Consider the following 20,455-nt stretch of genomic DNA (forward strand, 5'->3'; position numbering starts at 1 on the left):
TTGCGCATGTAGGCGATAAGTAAATATGGGCCGCAGGTACAGTTTTTTTAAACTAGAAATAGAAGGAAAACCGAATAGCAAAAATAAAATAAAAACTTTATATAGGCATATTATATATCAAAATTTTCAGAAAAAGATTTTCTACAACATGGACATTTTTATAATGCCGAATAAAATCCACACAAATTTAGATAATTCAAAGAGTGCTATTGGTCTAATAAAATCCAATAAAAATCATTGTAAAAATATCAAAACGATTTCAAATTTATTTCTCTCCAATTTTCTGTTGTAGGGAATCGTGTTACCCTAATTTCCATATATTTTATTTTTGTAGAAAAATAATTTGAATAAAACTCAAATAACTTCAAATTGAAAATAAATTCAAAAGAACTTTGAATTTAATTCTTTGAAACTCCCAACTCATATTTCATATAATTTGAAGAAGTCATTTTATCTTCTCTCATGAAAATCATTGAGCTGCATGAAGTTTATGAATTGAAATATTTCCAAATGAATTCAATTATTTTCAAAAACCCTTTCATTTAATTTAAATGGAAGAAGTCATATCATCTTCGCTCAAGGGTTTTGTATTTGAAAAGAATTTGAATTCATGGAGATCAGAAAGCAAATATGAATGTTTGGGAAAGTCCTTTTATTCCCTCTCATTTAACTTTCAAAAAGTTTCGAATTTCACTCAATCAATCACACAACAATCAAACAAACAATCAACCTATCTATTTATTATAACATTCCAAAATTTAGAATTTTGGGATGTTACAAACTCTGTCACGACTCAGAGTATCGCGTGATATGGAAATCAAAAACAAAGCAATAATTACAGGACTCGGACTGGTGGCGGAGATGAATCTGGTGGAAACTCGGACTGGTGGCGGATATATGTAGGACGGTGGAACTCGGACTGGTAGCGAATCGGTGATGGAGGTGGACTCGGATTATCGGGATGGCGGTGGATCTGTGGTATATGGAAGCGGTGATGACGATGGTGGCATATGGCAGCGGTGATGACGATGGTGGTATATGGCAGCGGTGATGATGATGATGCGGCGGCGTTACTACTTGTGTACAGAACTCGAAACTCTAAAGGACTAAACACTAAGACCAGCAACCAGACATGACGATGCAACCGCAAATTCAACACAGCAAATACAGAAAAGATTATGCAAAGGCTCAGATTGGTTCGGATAGGATGAATTAACCCTAATTTCTTTTTGGATTTTTCGTGGACTATAGGTATGAAGAACAGACTCGATCTAAACTACAAAAAACTGTAAAATCTCACCGAGCAACCTAGAAATCTGATACCACTTGATACAGGTGAAGGTGTCCCGATGTTTCGATGAGATGGTGGCTATCGTTTTCTGTGGGAGTTGACCTTGACGATCCGACTACAAACGTGCAAGACGTCACGCCTTAGCAATCGCTAAACCAACTTCCGAGGGGTTATTGACCACGCGGGAGCACGATCAACCTGACCACGAGAGTCTGCTTCCAGCGAGAAAACGAAGAACAAGCAAGAAACTAAGATTGCAATCTGGATATTACGAATATAAGATGAAAGCATTATTGACCAAGGTGGGGTTCTGTGACGCCTTGGTCCGGTCGTTGAACACAAACAAACTACATGAAATTACAGCTATGCCGAACTTTTAATCTAAACAAAACCCAAAGTCTAAACGATGCCCTAAGGGCTGTATATATGGAGGAGAGAGGGGGAATTTCGTGGCCCTTGGTGGAGGAGTCCGAAACTCTGCATGTTAAAGTCCTGGAATCATCACTTGTAACTCCGTTCTTGTTCCCCTTGCGCATGCCATCATCTCCATGCTTGAACTTGCTCCAAGGTTCATCTTTCTTTTCCAAGCTAGGACCTTCATTTGTAAGCAAAACAAATGTATCTAATTTAGGCAGCATTATATTCTTATGAACATTATAATCCTTACCAAGAAACGAAAGTACCTGATAATTCATTTGGCGTGCGCGAGCTCTAGTAATTGGTCCAGTATGTAACAATGGTATTGATGTCCTCATCAGCTGGTAAGGCCTTTAACATGTAGAGCAAATTTGTGAGGAAGAAATACATCTTGCTGACCTGGATTTGGAGTTCTCTAGGAGCATTTGCGGACCTACCCCGGAGTGTTGCCGACGCCGCGAAGTTCTTCCGAGCCGAAGAGGGGAGCTCATCGGAAAAGCTATTCTCGTCGCAGTATCTTGTGCCTGAGCATCCCGTGCCCCTCAGCGATCAGTTGAAGTAGTTGGCCGAACTGCATAGGGTGGCCGGATTGGCCATGAGGGATTTTATAATCCACCTGTGGCCTATCGAACCCATACCCAGCAGCTACTTCGGGCTCGTGAAGTGGCTGTTCAGTGCCTGCCCCCCACTTGATGCCGTGAAGCTGTCGGTCTGCATCGAAGGTGCACAGATGGCCTTCACCTGTGTCAAGGTGCAGTGAGCGAAGATGGATGCCGTCAAGCTCGCAACCGACGGACCACCCACAGGCAAAGAGCACCGTATGCCGAGGCGGTATTTCGATGATGTCCTGGAAGGATCCCGCTTTGTAGAGGGCCAGTGTTCGAAGGACATCATTTTTGAATGAATGTACCTATGTTGTCCAATCATGTATTATGGAACAAGGCTTATGTATGATATATTGCTTGCTTTATTTTCAAACATTTCCTCTTGTGTGGCCGTTTACAAAAGCTGAGAGTTCGCCAGTCCTCGGGTTCAGCCCCCACGTAGATACTACGGGGGTGTTCGGAATAGCACCAAAACACACTTGACCCAGCGATTTGGTCCGTCAAGGAGGTGTTAGTGCGGTGAACCAGGCAATCAGACTATATGGCTTTATCGCTCTCACTTAGCCATATGAGTTTTATAATGGTAGAATAGGCGCAACCCATAGTAGTGTTCGATTATCCGAACTTAGGTACTGTAGTTGCTTGGTCGGGTGAAGGCCGGCCTATCGCGTAATGCGGAAAAAATCGCAAGATATTTATACTTAGTCGCCGAATACTTGACCAGCTCTCGCCGCATCATGACAGTCAGTTTTTGGCTTTCTCTACTGAGGTGTTTGTCCGGATGAACCAGAAACACAATCACAGTAGTTCTCCCTTTACTATCTTAGCCGAACAAACAGAACGTAAGGTAGCAACCACAGGAGCCGGGCACCCCAACTATTGACCAAAGACATGATTTGGAGCCGATGCATATAATGCTATATTCGGGACGCCGAATTGCATTGTGAAAGTGTTCGGAATTTGTTTAGTATTGAAAAAATGTACGTGGCTCAGTAGAGCCCCTGGCGATTTGAGTCGTCCGAGGTGTACTTGACAATCGGGAAAAACAGGGAAAAACAGATTAAGAGATAAGCCAATGCCATATAGGTTGGTCTAGAATCTGTTTCCATTGTACTCTGATTGATACGTCCAAACATATTCGTACAAAAAGTGTAGTAAGCAACAAGGCTATTTTACATGCCGAGCATAGGAGAAAGCTGCGAGCGGGTCTTGCAAACGGATGAGGTGGTCTTTAAAGACCCTTTTAGATACTCTGTCGTGCCTCTATGGTGCTTGTCTCCTTGGTGTTTTGTCCTTCGAGAGAATCATCACTCGGTGTTGTCATGATAGGCCTCGAAAGGGGCCTAGGTGCCATTGAAAAGGTGACGTGGGTTCTAAGGAACCTGAAAAAGATAAAAGGAAGAAAAAGGGGAAAATATGGGTGTCCGGATATGGTATAGCCGTATTGTGGACTTTATCATTGTTGTGCCTCCGTCTTTGCTCATGTTATCTTTAGTGCGTAGTTATGTACACGTGGCACGTGGACAGCAATTCGGTTGGGGCTGAGATTGAGGCCGAATTGCTAATCGAGCTCCTGACGAGCTGGACTGTCATACTGTGGGGTAGTCCAGACTCGTTTGATAGTGTCCGGGGACTTGACCTCCGATGTAGTAATCGGCTTGATAAGGCCGCCCTGTACTTCCGTTGCCAGGGCTGCGGTGTGCTCCTCAGTACGGAGGGAGGATTCCATGTTTCCATTGACCGTTATAACACCACATGGTCTGGGCATCTTGAGCATGAGATAAGCATAGTGTGGGACCATGTTGAAGCGAGCGAACGCAGTTCATCCGAGCAGTGCATCACAGCCACTACGGAACGGGACGATGTCGAAGATGAAGTCTTCGCTTCGGCAATTGTCCGGCGAACCGAAGACGACTTCAAATGAGATTGATCCCGTGCAGTGGGCCTCTACACCAGGTATTACTCCTTTAAAGGTAGTTTTGATGGGCTTGATCCTTGACGGATCAATACCCATCTTGCGGACTGTGTCCTGATAGAGAAGGTTAAGGCTGCTGCCGCCGTCCATGAGAACTCGCGTAAGGTGGAATCCATCGATGATTGGGTCGAGGACTAGTGCGGCTGAACCTCCGTGACGGATACTGTCGGATGGTCTCTACGGTCAAAGGTGACCAGACAGGCTGACCATGGGTTGAATTTAGGGGCGACTGGCTCTATCGCATAGACGTCCCTTAGCGCATGCTTGTGCTCCCTCATGGGGATATGAGTGACGTATATCATATTTACCATTTTGACTTCGGGGGGAAATTTCTTTTGTCCCCTGTGTTCGGTTGATGAGGCTCCTCGTCGTCATCCTCACTGGGCGACCCTTTCTCCTTATGTTCGGTATTTAACTTACCGGCATGTTTAAAGACCCAACAACTTCGGTTGATATGATTGGCAGGCTTATCGGAGGTGTCGTGAATCTGGCAGGGTCGATCGAGTATTCGGTCCAAGCTGGATGAGCCTTCTCTGTTTCTTTTGAATGACTTCTTCCACTGACCGGACTTGGAGGCGCTAAATCCAGCGTTGACTGCCGTGTCATTGGTATTGTCATTATTGCTGCGGCGCTTGTGTTTGTTGCGTCAGGGCCTACCGTTGTTATTCTTAGCTTCAGAAGTGCCAAGCTCGCTTGTATTATTACTGATACAGGCTAGCCAGTTGTCTTCGCCCGCACAAAAACGGGTCATGAGTGCCGTGAGGGCTGCCAGGGATTTTGGCTTCTCTTGGCCGAGGTGTCTGGCGAGCCATTCGTCGCGAATTCTATGTTTAAAGGCCACTAGGGCTTCGGCGTCTGGGCAATCGACAATCTGTTTCTTTTTAGTGAGGAACCTAGTCCAGAATTTTCGGGTGGACTATCCGGGTTGCTGAACAATATGACTTAGGTCATCGGCATCCGGAGGACGGATGTAGGTGCCTTGGAAGTTGCCTCTAAAGGCGTCCTCCAGGTCTTCCCAGCTTCCAATAGAGTTTTCTAGGAGGCTATTAATCCAGTGCCGAGCTGGCCCCTTAATTTTTAGGGGAAGGTATTTGATGGCGTGTAGATCGTCACCGTGAGCCATGTGAATGTGGAGAAGAAAATCTTCAATCCATATTGCGGGGTCTGTTGTGTCGTTGTATGATTCAATGTTCACGGGTTTAAACCCTTCTGGGAACTGGTGCTCCGTTACCTCATCGGTGAAGCATAGGGGTGTGCGGCACCTCTATATTGGGCCATGTCATGACTCGGTTCGGATGAAGTCCGTATGCGGGTTTTTGATTGGGCATGGTTGTTCTTGTTGCGCCAGGATTGATAAACGTCCTCTCGCGCCATGGCACGCCCCCGTGATCCATAGATTGATCTGGTCTGACCTGGTCTATTTTCTAGGTCCTTTCGTAGGTCATATGTGTATCCCCGAGATGTTGTTTCTCTGCTTTTACGGCCAAGAAGGCGTGGGCTGGTGTTCGGTTTGAGTTGCTGTTCTGTCCCGGCCACGTGGTGGTCGGTCAGGTCCGCCAGCCGCATTATGCGCGGGTGGTATGGGCTCCAACGCCTCATCGTCGAATCGGGGCAGCAGTTTACGCTTCGGGTAACTCTTTGTTGGGCGCTCGAGGTAGTATTCTTCGGCTGCCCGGACATTAGTCCATATGTCATTGAGCAGATCTTGGTTTGCTTGGAGCTTCTGCTGCTTCTTTTTTAGGCTTCTTGCCATGGCTATTAGCCGATGCTGAAAGCGCTCTTGTTCGAGGGGTTCTTCTGGCACAATAAAATTTTCTTTGCCAAGGCACACATCATCCTCGGAGAGTGGTAGATAGTTGCTATCCTCCGAGTCTTCGTTCCCTGCTTGCTCGTCAGGGTTGACCCGCCCGTCCTCCCGATCATCCTGTTCGGATGTTGGTTTGATGGTGTAACACCCTCGATGCGACTATAGCTCCCACGTGTCGAGGCACGACTTAGAGACATAATCGCATTGAAGGCATATGTCGCAAGTTAGGCAATCTTCACAACATCCCATGTAATATAAATAATAAAGGGGAGATAACATAGTTGGCTTACACTCGCCACGTCAATCAAGGACATAAATAACATTACATCATCCAAACACTCATGGCCTGACTAAGGCGCCAAAATAAAAGATAACCCAACATGCGACAACGGTCCCGTTCACCCCCAACTGGGCACCACTACTGATCATCGGGAAAGGAAACATAGTAACGTTGAGAGTCTTCATCGAACTCCCACTTGAGCTCGTACGCGTCTCCTGGAGCGGAATCATCAGGCCCTGCATCTGGTGTAATAGTAATCTGTGAGCCACAGGGACTCAGCAATCTTGCACCCTCGCGATCAAGACTATTTAAGCTTATAGGTAAGGCAAGATAAATATAGGTGGAGCTGCAGCAAGTGACTAGCATATATGGTGGCTAACTTATTCGCAAAAGAGAGCGAGAAGAGGAGGCAAAGCGCGAGCGAGAAACTAGAGAACAACCTGCGCAAACATTACTCCAACACCGTGTCCACTTCCCAGACTCCGCCGAGAAGAGTCCATCACGGTAACACACTCAGTTGATTCATTTTAATTAAGTTAATGTTCAAGTTATCTACAACCGGACATTAACAAATTCCCATGTGCTCATAACCGCGGGCACGGCTTTCGAAAGTTCAAATCCCTGCAGGGGAGTCCCAACTTAGCCCATGACAAGCTCTCACGGTCAATGAAGGAATAGACCTCCTACCAAGACGTTCCGATCAGACTCGGTATCTCGGTAATTCAAGACACTTCGACAGGTTAAAACAAGACCAACAAGACCACCCGAACGTGCCAACAAATCCCGATAGGAGCTGCACATATCTCTTTCTCAGGGCACACTCAGATTGTCCTAGGTACGGGTAGGCCAGCCCAGAGTTGCCCCTGGTGGCCACCGGTAGCTGACAGGTGGACCAACACTCAGAGGAGCACTGGCCCGGGGGGGTTAAAATAATGATGACCCTTGAGTCTGCAGAACCCAAGGGAAAGAAAAGGCTAGGTGGCAAATGGTAAAACCAAGGTTGGGCATTGCTGGAAAAGCTTTAATCAAGGCGAACTATCAAGGGGTTCCCACTATAACCCAACTGCGTAAGGAACGCATAAATCCGGGAACATAACACCGATATGATGGAAAACTAGGGTGGCAAGAGTGGAACAAAACACTAGGCGAGAGGCCGAGCCTTCCACCCTTTACCAAGTATATAGATGCATTAAGATAACATAGCAATATAATGGTATCCCAACAAGTAAATAAAAGATGTTTCAACGAGGAACGGCCTCCAATCTTCACCTGCAACTAGCAACGCTATAAGAGGGGCTAAGCAAAGCGGTAACATAGCCAATCAACGGTTTGCTAGGACAAGGTGGGTTAGAGGTTTGACATGGCAAAATGGGAGGCTTGCAAGCAAGTGGTAGGCATCGTAGCATTGGCATAGCAAAAGAGCGAGCAAACTAGCATAGCAAAGATAGTAGTGATTTCGAGGGTATGATCATCTTGCCTGCACAGTTGTCAGAGTTGACTGGATCCTCAAAAGCAAACTCAACGGGCTGCTCGTTAGCGAAATCGTCTCCTGGCTCTACTCAAACAAGACAAACAAGCAACAAGGATACAATCAACCACGTGCAAACTCAAACAACAGGGTGCAAAGACGATATGCTATGCGGGATGCGATGCGGGATGCAAAATGCAAGATATGACAGGAAATGCATGAACCTGGACTCAACATGGAAAACCAAGTGTGCCACTGGAAAGATGAGATGAAATCGCTTGAAAACGATATAAAGAACGCCGGAATCGGAGTTATGGTTTGGAAATGGCAAGCGATTCAAAAATGACACCGGTCTGCGATTTACAGCAAGTTGGTATTTAATGCAATGAGATGAACATGCTACAGCACCCAAACATGACAACAAAATACATGGCAGGGATGCACACAAGATGCTTAACAAAATTCTAGCACTGAGCTACGGCCAATTCATCCATTAACAGGTTCAAACAAGCATAACAAAAATGCATATGACAAACAGATCTCAGACTTAGTGAAATTAACACTTGTGTGGAATTTCATATCAGGTAGCCCTCTTTGGAGCATGAAAACTACATGCTACAGGACCTGAACATGGAAAAGTAAAGCATGGAATGGAGCTACTCAAAGATCTTAACAAAAGTCCCTTAGTGACCTTGAGCCAAAAGGGATCAGAAAATACAATTGCAAGCACGTGAACATAGCAAAAACATAATCAGTTTTCAGACTTAGTGAAAACTGGCACATGCTGAAATATAACCCAAGTAGGCATGTTTACGAGCTCGATGCACTCACTACAGTGCAAGTCATGGAAAGACAAGCATACACCCATGAGGAAGGCACAAAATTCAAGCTAGACATGGCAAGAAAAATGGCATAGCAAGCACGGATCAACTACAACAACATCGGCAAAATTGCAAACAAGTTGACAATCTGCCCAGATTCACGAAGTAGCAAAAGTAGAGCTTGATTGACTCAAGCTAGGATGCTCCATAAATGCAAACAAAGACATGGATGGATAGAGCACTACAATATTAACAAAACATCCTTACTGATAATCCTCAAAAGAGGCACAGATCACTAGGAAACAACAAGAACATATGGCATCATGAGATAAACAGCTCCAGGACTTAGTGATACTAAGTCCCTGAAAACAGAATTATCAAGTGCACTACTTTGCAAGCTTGCACAAGTCACTTCACACATCAAAAAAATACATGGGTTGCACCTCTGGAAAGATGGAAAAAACCTTAACAAAACATATGTAGAACTCATGGGCATAGCATGCACACATTAATCATGGCAAAAATGACAAAAGTGCTAAACGGAGTAGCAGATCTGACAATTAACTCAAGTAGCCCTCTTCTAGCAGCATTTCGGGCATTAATATGAGCTCAAATGAAAATGATGCAATGGAATGAAATATTGTACTCTCTGAGATGAACATTTTGATATGCTATATGCATGAATCGGAGCTACGGATGCAAAGTTACGAGGCTACGAACATGTGCATATGGACTAAGAATATCAGGGACTCAGTAAAAAAACCCCAGATCTAGGGTTTGACCGGCGCGGAATCCGAGGCGGGGCCGGCGCGCACTGTTCACGCCGGAGTTCGTCGCCGACGTCGCCGGAGTGGAGAGGAGAGGCCGGGGCCGGCGGTGGCAGCCGGAGGCGGCGGCCGGACGAGGCGGCGGCGCTGGGCGGCGCGAGGCGGCGGCCGGGAGGCGGCGGCGCACGGGCCGGGAGGTGGCGGCGCGGCGGCTCGGGCCGCGGGGGCCCTCCCTGGGCCTGGCGGGCCGCGGCGGCGGGGACGGCGGCTGTGGCCACGTGGCGGCGCGGGAGAGGCTAGGCGCGGCGGAGCGGACACATCCGGTCCGTCCCGGACACGTCCGGCGGCGGCGGTAGATGGATCTATGGTTAGGGGAAGAGTGGAACCGCGAATTTGAAGGAGGGGGTCTATATATAGGCATAGAGGGAGCTAGGAGAGTCCAAATGAGGTGCGGTTTTTGGCCACGCGATCGTGATCGAACGATCTAGATGATGGAGAAGAGTTAGGTGGTTTTGGGCCAAATTGGAGGGGTGTTGGGCTACAACACACACGAGGCCTTTTCGGTCCCTCGGTTAACCGTTGGAGTATCAAACGAAGTCCAAATGGTACGAAACTTGACAGGCGGTCTACCGGTAGTAAACCAAGGCCGCTTGGCAAGTCTCGGTCCAATCCGGAAATGTTTAATCCCCACACATGAAAGAAAGCTAGAAATGACCACCGGAGGAGAACGAAGCGCCGGAATGCAAAACGGACAACGGGGAAAATGCTCGAATGCATCAGACGAACACGTATGCAGATACAATGCACATGATGACATGATAAGAGATGCATGACAATGATAACAACACACGGAGACAAAAACCCAAACCCGAGGAAATAAATATAACTTAACACCGAAAACGGCAAGAGTTGGAGTACAAATAGGGAAAGTTATATCTGGGGTGTTACAACACTCCACCACTACGAAAGGATCTCGTCCAGAGATCTAGGACTGAATGAACGCCGGGTACTCAGAACGGAGGTGATCCTCGCTTTCCCAGGTAGCTTCACGGTCGGAATGCTGTGACCACTTAACTTTGATAAATTTGATTGACTTGTTGCGAGTCTTGCGTTCAGTCTCTTCAAGAATAGCAACTGGGTGCTCACGATAAGAGAGATCTTCTTGGAGCTCAATGTCCTCAAAGTTGATGGTGCGGTCAGGAGTCTTGAAGCACTTTCGAAGCTGAGAGACATGGAACACGTCATGGACATTTGCAAAGTTTGAAGGAAGCTCGAGTTGATAGGCGAGGTCGCCTCTCTTGCTGACAATCTTGAAAGGTCCCATGTATCTAGGAGCAAGCTTCCCTTTGATACCGAAGCGACGAGTACCTTTCATAGGAGAGACGCGGAGGTAAACATGATCTCCGATCTCGAAAGCCAAATCACGGTGCTTACTATCATAGTGGCTCTTCTGGCGGGATTGGGCTGCTTTGAGGTTATCACGAATGACTTTGCACATTTCTTCTGCCTCTGTGATTAAGTCAGTACCCAAAAGCTGACGTTCACCGGTTTCAGACCAGTTGAGAGGGGTACGGCACTTCCTGCCATACATAATTTCAAATGGGGCCTTGCCCGAACTTGCTTGAAAACTGTTGTTGTAGGAGAATTCAGCATAAGGAAGACAATCCTCCCACTTCATGCCGAAGGAGATCACACAAGCCCTGAGCATATCTTCAAGAATCTGGTTGACACGCTTGACTTGACCGCTTGTTTGAGGATGGAAAGCTCTGCTGAAGCGGATGTTAGTGCCCATGGCCTTCTGAAAAGAATCCCAAAACTTCGAGGTAAAGATGCTGCCACGGTCTGAAGAGATCACTTGTGGAATACCGTGCAGAGAGACAATACGAGAGGTATAGAGTTACACCAATTGAGCTGTAGTGATCGACTCTTTGATAGGCAGAAAGTGAGCCACTTTGGTAAGTTTGTCGATGACAACGAATATAGCATCATTGCCACGCTTGGACTTTGGAAACCCAGTCACGAAGTCCATTTCAATGTGGTCAAACTTCCATTCTGGAATGGCAAGAGGTTGGAGGAGACCTGCTGGCCTTTGGTGTTCTGCCTTCACTCTTCTGCAGACATCACATTCATTCACGAATTGAGCAATCTCGCGCTTCATTCGAGTCCACCAATAAGCTTGCTTGAGGTCCTGATACATCTTCGTGCTCCCAGGGTGGATGGAGAGGAGAGAATTGTGAGCCTCGTTCATGATCACTTTACGGAGGTCACCTTTGGGCACAACAATACGATCCTCGAAGAAGAGAGTGTCCTTGTCATCAAGGCGGTAGCACTTGTACTTGGACTGACTCTTGGCAATCCCAATCTTCACCTTTTTCACCATAGCATCAAGAAGCTGGGCTTGGCGAATCTGGTCTTCCAAGGTAGGACAAACTTGAAGGTTGGCGAGGAAACCTTGAGGAACAATTTGCAGATTAAGTTTGCGCAAAGCTTCACAAAGCTCGGGTTGATAAGGCTTAAGAATCAGACTGTTGCAGTAAGCTTTCTTGCTCAATGCGTCAGCAATCACATTAGCCTTTCCTGGAGTATACTTGATACTCGGATTATACTCTTGAATCATTTTGACCCATCGAGTTTGCCTGAGGTTGAGATTAGGCTGAGTGAAGATGTACTTGAGACTCTTGTGATCAGTGAAAATGTCCACTTTTCTTCCCAATAGAAGATGTCTCCAAGTCAACAGAGCATGCACAACTGCCGCCAACTCGAGATCATGAGTGGGGTAGTTCTTCTCATTAGTCTTCAACTGGCGAGATGTATAAGCAACAACTTTCTTCTCTTGCATCAATACTTCGCCAAGACCTTGGAGAGAGGCATCAAAAAAGACCTCGTACGGCTTGGATTCATCAGGCGGAGTTAGAACTGGAGCAGTGATCAATTTCTCTTTCAAAGTGTTGAAAGCAATATCACACTCCGGAGACCAAACGTACTTGACGTGCTTCTGGAGAAGATTAGAGAGAGGCTTCGCGATCTTAGAAAAGTTTTCAACGAATCTTTGGCAATAGCTTGCGAGACTGAGGAAGCTACGGAGTTGCTTCACGTTCTGAGGAGGTTCCCAATTCACAATTGCAGACACCTTCTCAGGATTCACGGCAATGCCCTTGGCATAGATGATATGACCAAGATAAAGAACCTCATCGAGCTAAAATTCACACTTGGAGAACTTGGCGTAGAACTGATGTTCTCTGAGCTTATCAAGAACCAAATGCAAGTGCTTGGCATGATCTTCCTTGTTCTTGGAGAAAACCAGAATGTCATCGAGATAGACCAAAACGAAGTCATTGGTGTAGGCGTTGAAGATGAAGTTCATCATGCGAGAGAACGTCGGAGGAGCGTTGGCGAGACCAAAAGACATGACAGTGTATTCATATGAACCAAAGCTTGTCCTGAAAGCCGTCTTGGGAATATCTTGCTCACGAATTCGAATCTGATGATAACCCATATGGAGATCAAGCTTGGAGAATACTCGAGCACCTTTGAGTTGTTCAAACAGCTCATTGATGTTGGGAAGTGGATATTTGTTCTTGATAGTCTTCTTGTTCACTGGACGGTAATCAACACAAAGTCGGTCCGTTCCATCCGTCTTCTTCTTCACAAAAAGAACACCACAACCCCATGGAGAAGAACTAGGCCGGATGAGACCCATTTTCTCTTGAATATCGAGTTGCTTCTTCAGCTCCTTCAACTCTTTAGGTCCGAGCTTGTAAGGACGTTTGCACACAGGTTCCGTGCCAGTCTCAAGATCAATAACGAATTCAACAGGCCAGTGCGGAGGCATTCCTGGAAGCTCTTCTGGAAAAACGTCTTGATATTCGCAAACGACAGGAATTTGCGAGATAGCGTCCAAGTCACCCTTCTCATTGAGAGAAAACAGACGGATGGTATTATCCCGAGCGGCAAAGACAATTACATCCTCAGACGAATGAGTCAATTGAATCTGCCTGGCAGCACAATCAAGATGTGCCTTGTGCTTAGAAAGCCAATCCATCCCGAGAATAAGATCAATATCCGAGTCACCGAGAACCGTTGGGGAAGCCAAGAACTTGTAGTCACCCAAAGTGATAGTAACATCCGGAACGATGGAGTTGGCATGCATGCGCTTACCGGGAGAGACAACTGCTAAAGGACTAGGCAAAACTTGCGAAACCAATTCATGCCTATTTGTAAACGGTCTCGAGATGAAGCAATGCGATGCACCAGTGTCAAAAAGAACTTTTGCAGGTATATCATTAACAGGAAGGTTACCCATGATCACATCTGACGAGTCCTCTGCCTGAGCTGCATTCATGAAGTTGACCTTGGCGTGCTTGGGGTTATGCTTGACCACAGCTGTACTTGCCGATCTGACAGGAGGAGGAGGAGGAAGATGCCTCTGGTTGAAACACTTGTTGGCATAGTGCCCCTTCTGTTGGCACTTGTTGCACGTGACCTCTGAAAGCGGACGGTGATACGGAGCACTCGATCTTGGAGGTTGAGACGAAGTCTTGTTCTGAAAGCCAGGGTTGGGTGGGTGGGAAGAACCACTGCCACCTTTGCTCTTCTGCTGATACGGTTGACGGAACGGAGGAGGAGGAAGCCAATACTTCTAGTGCTTGGCCACTTGAGTAGAGGAAGAAGGAGTAACATCTTTGACTCGCTTCTTGGAAGCTTCGCACCTCAACTGAGCAGCCTCTTGCTTCAGTGCCATGTTGTAGAACTCATCGTATCTCAAGGGTTCAAAGAGGACAAGAGCGAGCTGAATTTCTTCTCTGAGACCACCCCTGAACTGATATATCATGCTCTTCTCATAAGGGACGTCCTGCTTGGCAAAGCGGGCGAGCTTCTGGAACAACTTGTTGTAGTCATAGACAGATAAAGAGCCTTGCTTCAGATTGCGGAATTCCTCACGCTTGCTTTCAACCACGCTCTTGGGAATATGATGAGCTCGGAAATCTCAACGGAAATCATCCCAAGTGATAACACGTCCACCTCTGGAGTCCTTGTACTGCTGGAACCATTCTGCAGCTTGATCTTTGTGGAAGGAAGCGAACTTAACAAAGTCCTTAGGCCTGACGTTACTGCACTCGAAATGCTTACACAGATCCACAAGCCAATCGTCAGCATCGGTTAGCAAGGAACTGGTTGAGTGTAGCAAAGTGATTCTGATTGCTGCCTTGATTCCCTTGGTTGCCTTGATTGTGCTCTTGAAGAATTTGCATGATCAACTGTGTGTTTGCATTGGTTGCGGCCATCACAGCTTGCCATGCCTCTAGAGGAGGTGGAGGTGGTGGCGGATCAGGATTCAGAGTCATGCGCGTTGGAGGAGCCATCCTGAAGAGGTTGACCACCATTAGCACATTGACAGACAAATAATGAAGCTGAATCCAACGGAATGACAATTGCAACATATAGTCTTCACATCCGAACAAAATGAACGAATGCATTCCTCTTGAAATGGTCACATATCCATAAATTGAGAAGCCACGTAGAATTAAGGTAGAGAAATAAATCAACAAGGTACGGATCAAGAACGAATAATCGGTAAGAAATCCCAATCTCAAACCAATATCCGTGGAAGAAGGACTAGAGCTACTAGAATTCCCACCTATGAAACTCCCGAACCTTTCCGGTTATGCAATCAGGTGTTGGGGGATACAGGGGAAGCATAATATCTCACCCAAATCTAGCAATTCCTACATCCAGCTGTATCCATCCTTCAACACATAACCAAGAAACCTTCGGAAACTATCTACCTCAACCTTCGAAAAGCATCCGTTATACAAGTTATGGCGATACTCCCGAACTCCCGCCCCAGTACTGGGTGGCGTCGAGGTTATCTCACCAACGAACTGCATAAAAGAGATTTTCGATGTCGGCGTACTAGACTCAGGTATTCCAGAACTGCAACGATAAAATTATGATGACAACACCTCAGAGCTCAACTCCCCGGGACACTTCCACTAAACCCCTGACAGGAGGCACCAAGACAATGTTCTCATCATAAAACCATCGGAATGATTCCAAGATACCCGCGTGATCCTAAATTTTTTTAGTGAAATTTGAGAAGAGAAGAGTCAAAACTCTACGTGAGGATGCCTTACCGGAGCGATGAGGAGACTCGGAAGTAAAAGAATTCCTAATCTCTCCGATATATAATTCCTAAAGACTCAAAACATTTTTCTAGACACAACTCGGCCGCTAAAACGATCAAGCAATGGGGCTCCTAAGGTCGGGGAAGGCTCTGATTACCAACTTGTAACACCCTCGATGTGACTATAGCTCCCACGTGTCGAGGCACGACTTAGAGACATAATCGCATTGAAGGCATATGTCGCAAGTTAGGCAATCTTCACAACATCCCATGTAATATAAATAATAAAGGGGAGATAACATAGTTGGCTTACACTCGCCACATCAATCAAGGACATAAATAACATTACATCATCCAAACACTCATGGCCCGAATACGGCGCCAAAATAAAAGATAACCCAACATGCGACAACGGTCCCGTTCACCCCCAACTGGGCACCACTACTGATCATCGGGAAAGGAAACATAGTAACGTTGAGAGTCTTCGTCAAACTCCCACTTGAGCTCGTACGCGTCTCCTAGAGCGGAATCATCAGGCCCTGCATCTGGTGTAATAGTAATCTGTGAGCCACAGGGACTCATCAATCTCGCACCCTCGCGATCAAGACTATTTAAGCTTATGGTAAGGCAAGATAAATATAGGTGGAGCTGCAGCAAGTGACTAGCATATATGGTGGCTAACTTATTCGCAAAAGAGAGCAAGAAGAGGAGGCAAAGCGTGAGCGAGAAACTAGAGAACAACCTGCGCAAACATTACTCCAACACCGTGTCCACTTCCCGGACTCCGCCGAGAAGAGGCCATCACGGTAACACACTCAGTTGATTCATTTTAATTAAGTTAAGGTTCAAGTTATCTACAACCGGACATTAACAAATTCCCATGTGCCCATAACCGCGGGCATGGCTTTCGAAAGTTCAAATCCCTGCAGGGGAGTCCCAACTTAGCCCATGACAAGCTCTCACGGTCAACGAAGGAATAGACCTCCTCCCAAGACGTTCCGATCAGACTCGGTATCTCGTAATTCAAGACACTTCGACAGGTTAAAACAAGATCAGCAACACCGCCTGAATGTGCCAACAAATCCTGATAGGAGATGCACATATCTCTTTCTCAGGGGACAATCAGATTGTCCTAGGTACGGGTAGGCCAGCCCAGAGTTGCCCCTGGTGGCCACCGGTAGCTGACAGGTGGACCAACACTCAGAGGAGCACTGGCCCGGGGGGGGGTTTAAAATAAGATGACCCTCGGGCTCCGGAAACCCAAGGGAAAAAGAGGCTAGGAGGCAAATGGTAAAACCAAGGTTGGGCATTGATGGAAAAGCTTTAATCAAGGCGAACTATCAAGGGGTTCCCATTATAACCCAACCGCGTAAGGAACGCAAAATCCGGGAACATAACACGGATATGACGGAAAACTAGGGCGGCAAGAGTGGAACAAATCACTAGGCGAGAGGCCGAGCCTTCCACCCTTTACCAAGTATATAGATGCATTAAGATAACATAGCAATATAATGATATCCCAACAAGTAAATAAAAGATGTTCCAACAAGGAACGGCCTCCAATCTTCACCTGCAACTACCAACGCTATAAGAGGGGCTAAGCAAAGCGGTAACATAGCCAATCAACGGTTTGCTAGGACAAGGTGGGTTAGAGGTTTGACATGGCAAAATGGGAGGCTTGCAAGCAAGTGGTAGGCATCGTAGCATTGGCATAGCAAAAGAGCGAGCAAACTCGCATAGCAAAGATAGTAGTGATTTCGAGGGTATGATCATCTTGCCTGCATAGTTGCCAGAGTTGGCTGGATCCTCAAAAGCAAACTCAACGGGCTCCTCGTTAACGAACTAGTCTCCCGGCTCTACTCAAACAAGACAAACAAGCAACAAGGATACAATCAACCACGTGCAAACTCAAACAACACGGTGCAAAGACGATATGCTATGCGGGATGCGATGCGGGATGCAAAATGCAAGATATGACAGGAAATGCATGAATCTGGACTCAACTTGGAAAACCAAGTGTGCCACTGGAAAGATGAGACGAAATCGCTTGAAAACGATATAAAGATCGCCAGAATCGGAGTTACGGTTTGGAAATGGCAAGCGATTCAAAAATGACACCGGTCTGCGATTTACAGCAAGTAGGCATCTAAATGCAATGAGATGAACATGCTACAGCACCCAAGCATGACAAAAAAATACATGGCAGGGATGCACACAAGATGCTTAACAAAAGTCTAGCACTGAGCTATGACCAATTCATCCATTAACAGGTTCAAACAAGCATGGCAAAAATGCATATGACAAACAGATCTCAGACTTAGTGAAATTAACACTTGTCTAGAATTTCAGATCAGGTAGCCCTCTTTGGAGCATGAAAACTACATGCTACAGGACCTGAACATGGCAAGGTAAAGCATGGCATGGAGCTACACAAAGAGATTAACAAAAGTCCCTTAGTGACCTTGAGCCAAAAGGGATCAGAAAATACAATTGCAAGCACGTGAACATAGCAAAAACATAATCAGTTTTCAGACGTAGTGAAAACTGGCACATGCTGAAATATAACCCAAGTAGGCATGTTTACGAGCTCGATGCACTCACTACAGTGCAAGTCATGGAAAGACAAGCATACACCCATCAATAAGGCACAAAATTCAAGCTATACATGGCTAGAAGAATGGCATAGCAAGCACGGATCAACTACAACAACATCGGCAAAATTGCAAACAAGTTGACAATCTGCCCAGATTCACGAAGTAGCAAAAGTAGAGCTTGATTGACTCAAGCCAGGGTGCTCCATAAATGCAAACAAAGACATGGATGGATAGATCACTACAATATTAACAAAACATCCTTACTGATAATCCTCAAAAGAGGCACGGATCACTAGGAAACAACAAGAACATATGGCATCATGAGATAAACAGCTCCAGGACATAGTGAAATCACTAAGTCCCTGAAAACAGAATTATCAAGTGCACCACTTTGCAAGCTTGCACAAGTCACTTCACACATCACAAAAATACATGGGTTGCACCTCTGGAAAGATGGCAAAACCCTTAACAAAACATATGTAGAACTCATGGGCATAGCATGCACACATTAATCATGGCAAAAATGACAAAAGTGCTAAACGGAGTAGCAGATCTGACAATTAACTCAAGTAGCCCTCTTCTAACAGCATTTCGGGCATCAAGATGAGCTCAAATAAAAATGATGCAATGGAATGAAATGATGTACTCTCTGAGATGAACATTTTGATATGCTATATGCATGAATCGGAGCTACGGATGCAAAGTTACGGGGCTACGAACATGTACATATGGACTCAGAATATCAGGGACTTGGTAAAAAAACAACCCCAGATCTAGGGTTTGACCGGCGCGAAATCCGAGGCGGGGCCGGCGTGCACTATTCATGCCGGAGTTCGTCGCCGACGTCGCTAGAGTGGAGAGGAGAGGCCGGGCCGGGGCTGGCGGTGGCGGCCGGAGGCGGCGGCCGGGCGAGGCGACGGCGGCGGCGGCGCGAGGCGGCGTCCGTCCCGGACACGTCCGGCGGCGGCGGGTGGATGGATCTAGGGTTAGGGGAAGAGTGGAACCGCGAATTTGAAGGAGGGGGTCTATATATAGGTATAGAGGGAGCTAGGAGAGTCCAAATGAGGTGCGGTTTTCGGCCACACGATCATGATCGAACGATCTAGATGATGGAGCAGAGTTAGGTGGGTTTTGGGCCAAATTGGAGGGGTGTTGGGCTGCAACACACACGAGGCCTTTTCGGTCCCTCGGTTAACCGTTGGAGTATCAAACGAAGTCCAAATGGTACGAAACTTGACAGGCAGTCTACCGGTAGTAAACCAAGGCCGCTTGGCAAGTCTCGGTCCAATCCGGAAATGTTTAATCCCCACACATGAAAGAAAGCTAGAAATGACCACTGGAGGAGAACGAAGCGCCGGAATGCAAAACGGACAACGGGGAAAAAGCTCGAATGCATGAGACGAACACGTATGCAGATACAATGCACATGATGACATGATAAGAGATGCATGACAACGATAACAATACACAGAGACAAAAACCCGAACCCGAGGAAATAAATATAACTTAACGCCGGAAACGGCAAGAGTTGGAGTACAAATAGGGAAAGTTATATCCGGGGTGTTACAGATGGGGTGATGTAGGGTAGAACCCTATAGGCTGATCTTTCACGATAGGAGCGGATCCCATGAAGAACACGAAGAACGCGAGGAGGGAAATGCGAGGGAAACACAAGGGAAACACTAAACCAACAAGAACATGTTACACATGCACTAGATCCTCGAATACATAGGGTTCACACGGTACACAATCAACCAAGGACGATACAAGGGTAACGGTCTTCTCCGTGAGGAGGTCTCGATGTTCTTCCCTAAAGAGGAGTAGATCCGATGTGGATGAGCGAAGCTCTATCTCTCAAAATGAGCTAAACCAACGCTAACCCTAGAAAGTTGTACGGGGTGGAGTATATATAGTCTTAGTGCAAAAGAGGGGGCGAAGGGGTACATGGGTCGCGGCCCAACTCGAAACAGCGCACAGGCGTCGGACGTCCGTAGATTCGGCTCGGGTGGTCTTTGGTCGGACGTCCGGTCGGGGTCGGTCGTCCGAGGAGCGTCGGTCGTCCGAGGAGCGCCGGTCGTCCGTGGAGCGTCGGACGTCCGTCTGTTTTGGCTCGAGCGTGGAAGTGTAGTTCGTCCGGAGAAGGCCAGACGTCCGGAGCCTGGAGGTCGTCGGACGTCCGGGGTTCGTCAGTCGTCCGGGGCCAGGAGACTTTGAGCAGCTCTTCTTCTTCGTCTCCCTCTTCACGTCCATGTTCCTCTTCCTGTTCTCCTTGCTCCTTAGCTTCTCCATGATACCTGAGAATGCAC

Source organism: Triticum urartu, chromosome 2 (assembly GCF_003073215.2).
Source record: "Triticum urartu cultivar G1812 chromosome 2, Tu2.1, whole genome shotgun sequence".
Lineage (NCBI taxonomy): Eukaryota > Viridiplantae > Streptophyta > Magnoliopsida > Poales > Poaceae > Triticum > Triticum urartu.